The sequence below is a fragment of the Salvia splendens genome, chromosome 20, assembly GCF_004379255.2.
Source record: "Salvia splendens isolate huo1 chromosome 20, SspV2, whole genome shotgun sequence".
Taxonomy (NCBI): Eukaryota; Viridiplantae; Streptophyta; class Magnoliopsida; order Lamiales; family Lamiaceae; genus Salvia; species Salvia splendens.
In genome coordinates this window covers 23,628,345-23,631,973 of record NC_056051.1, presented here as the reverse complement: position 1 = coordinate 23,631,973, position 3,629 = coordinate 23,628,345, and the positions used below count along the sequence as shown (strand labels likewise).

General features: G+C 47.4%; 1 pseudogene; it reads left to right on the top strand.

The window, feature by feature from the left end:
* The first annotated feature begins 247 nt into the window (after positions 1-247).
* LOC121781705 lies at positions 248-2,836 on the top strand (annotated as a pseudogene).
* Positions 2,837-3,629: the final 793 nt, after the last annotated feature.

The following is a 3,629-nucleotide window of genomic DNA, read 5'->3' as shown; positions in this document are numbered from 1 at the left end:
TCTCTGATATAGAAGAAGACACTCATCTCTCTCTTTTACCAGTCTTATCCTTCTACTTTCTTCTTCAAACAAAATGGGGGGCTCATGCTTAAGCTGATTTGTGATTTTTAACCTGTTTTTGATAGAATCCCATTTCAAGAACCGAGCTTTTCCTTGGATTTGGTTGGAAAAAAGGGGTTCTTGTTTTCCCCTATCTGAAAAGAAAGGATTTTTAGCTTTTTGGTGTGGCAAAGTGAAAGAAATTGAAATGGGGAGTAAATGGAGGAAATTGAAGCTCGCTTTTGGGCTGAATCTGTTGTGTGTACAGTCCCAGAAATCATGTGGCCGACAATGATGACTCGCCGCCGCCGTCCACAGCGGCGCTCCGACGCCGCCCTTCTTTCTCCGCCGGGTGACTGGACATCTGCTCCCACCACTCCCTCTTCCAATAGGCTCAGATTCTCCAAGAGTTTGAGTAGATCTTCTTCCAAGGTTTCTCCTCTTTTCCCTTCCCCCCTTTTACCTATTTCTTTGCTTTGATTATACTTCCTTTTATGTAATCCTATTTTTCCCTGAGCTTATTCATTATGAAATTGCTGCTATTTCTTGGATTATAGTAATATTCAGTTTTGTGATTTGTCTTTTAGCTGATAAAGGTTGAAATTTGTGAGGTTTCAGCATTTGGGGTTTTAGCTATAGGATGTCTAGTTTCTGCCAAATGGTTGAATTTGATTATTAATTGGTTGTGGGTTGGTAATATTAATGCACAATGATGTTTGTTTAGCATATGTGATGCATTTAATACTATGATTGGAGCTTGTTGTCTTGATCTCTCTGCTCATTTCCCCTATGATTTCACTCTGCATTATCTTAGATGGTTATGTGAACTTGGCAGTTAAAATCATGTTTCCTTACTGGTTTCTTGTCTTGATTTGCAGAAGACTTGCTCCATATGTTTGGCGAACGATGAGGCGTGGAGACGGGCAAGGCGATTTTCACAGCCGAGTGCTCCCACTCCTTCCATTTCCATTGCATTGCTTCAAATGTTAAACATGGCAACCAAATCTGCCCTGTTTGCAGAGCAAAATGGAAAGAGATTCCTCTGCAAGGCCCAACCTTGGAGCCTCCAAAGGGTAGAGCAAGAACAAATTCAGTAGATTGGCACCACAACAATGACTTCATGACCGTGATCCGTCGTCCACACCCTGCTCGGTCGAAACGCACTCCTCGCGTAATGCTGCCCATTATTTCAGGCTCCCGATCCAGCAGTCTTCAATGATGACGAGTCCCTGGATCACGAGATAGACTCTACCAAGAAGAGCTTATCCGTCGTCTCTGTGGTGATGATGATCAGAGGAAGTTACTGTCTATGACATACACCGAGGGTTCTCATCTGTTGCAAAGTCGAGCGTGTCAGACAGTTTCACGTCTTGCTCCACCTGAAAGCTCCGCTCTCCAATTCTTGGTACAATGCTGCCAGGAACACCAAAATACGCAGACCCTCGTGCTCCTGTGGATCTCGTCACTGTCCTTGACATCAGCGGGAGCATGGCGGGGACTAAGCTTGCGCTGCTTAAACGAGCTATGGGGTTCGTTATACAGAATCTTGGCCCAATGATAGGCTGGCTGTCATAGCCTTCTCATCAACAGCGCGTCGCCTTTTCCCCCTCTGGAGAATGTCCGAATCCGGGCGCCAGCAGGCTCTGCAAGCTGTTAACTCTCTGGTTGCCAATGGAGGAACCAACATTGCTGAGGGGTTGAGAAAGGGGGCGAAAATAATGGAAGACCGGCACGAAAGCAACCCTGTTGCCAGTATAATCCTGTTGTCGGATGGACAGGATACATATACAGTCAACAGCAACGCGGGCAGCCAGAACTACCAGCTGCTGCTTCCATTGTCCATTTGTCCAGATGAAGCCTCAGGTTTCAAGATTCCGGTTCATGCATTCGGCTTTGGTGCTGATCATGATGATGCATCGTTGATGCACTCGATCTCGGAGATCTCGGGAGGAACCTTTTCTTTCATCGAGACCGAGAGCGTGATTCAGGATGCATTTGCTCAGTGCATCGGTGGCCTTCTGAGCATCGTGGTGAAGGCTCTGAGCGTTAAAATCGATGTGTTCATCCGAGTGTTCGTCTTGGCTCACTGAAAGCTGGAAGTTACCGCAACCGGATCTTGTCCAATCAACGGATAGGAACTATCGACGTTGGAGATCTGTATGCAGATGAGGAGAGGGACTTCCTGCTCTCCGTCAACGTTCCTTCCGAGACATCAAGAAACGAGACATCGCTGTTGAAGGTGACGTCCGTCTACAACGACCCCTTGACAAAAGAATCAGTATCCCTAGAAGCCAAGGAGGTCAGAATCGAGAGGACCGACCTGGCTAGACGAGAAGACGTCTCAATTGAAGTCGACAGACAACACAACAGGATCCGAGCAGCGGAGGCCATGGCACAAGCTCGAACTGCAGCTGAGAACAGAGACCTTGCCGGTGCTGTCTCCATACTGGAGAACGTGCGCAAGGCTCTATCAACAACCGTATCAGCTAAGTCACGCGACAGGCTCTGTGTATCACTCGACGCTGATCTCAAGGAAATGCAAGAGAGGATGGCGAGCAGGCACGTCTATGAAGCATCGGGGCGGGCCTATATTCTCTCCGGACTAAGCTCACACTCATGGCAGAGAGCGACAGCCAGGGGCGATTCGATGGATGGTTCAAGCCTCGTGCAAGCATACCAGACACCTTCGATGGTCGAGATGGTGACACATTCACAGGCCACGTTGCTGGCTACCCCCTCGGCTCAGAGCTACTACTCCGCCATCGTGGTCGTTGCTTCACAACCGAAGCCAAGATAGGATAACAACTGGTGTTTCTTAGTCTATTTGATTGTTGGGGGTGGTGTAGATAAAGGTATATGGTTTATTAGCTTTGTATTGTTGAGATATGAACTATCCACTTTAAATATAAGAATCTGCAATGTTATTCTGTTTATATATGTTCTGATTTCTATGAAGAAACAAGAAAAGAAACATGAAAAATTCAATCTTGATTTGTAGGAGACTTGTCGGCAGCATCAGCCTTGAGATCAAAAGACTTAGTTCTAACCTTCAAACCAAACCTCTCTTGTAGAAGTTGATCCATCTCCCCTTTGTCACCTTCCTTATCTCGTGTTTGATGCTATCACACTTCTTCTCGAGGCCGGACACCCGCGCCCTCACCTCGTTCAATGTAAGTCCCACATCTAACCCTCCCACAGAGTTCACTGCTGAGGGGCGCTCGTTGCTCCCTCCTCCGAGTGTGTCTGAGACCACGAACCACCCGGCCATGTAGGACCGCAGTCGGAGCTGCTCAAAGAATAGGACCTGCATCGTCACCCTCAACGGAAGCATCTCGTTCTGAGCTGCATTCGTGCTTGCCTCGATCGATAGCTTCTGGCAGTTCATCAGCCCTACACACCAGCTCTCTCTCCTGCTCTGTTACACATGGATGTGCCTGCACCAATTGTTCAACATCATTTCAAGAAGAAAAAACACAATAACAAGAGCATAGATACCTTTAAGTTAGATATCGATGGCGCGATAGATCCCGTCATCCAATGACCGGCATAGTCCGGGAGCGAAGCTGGCAGGAGCACGAAATCGTCCAACT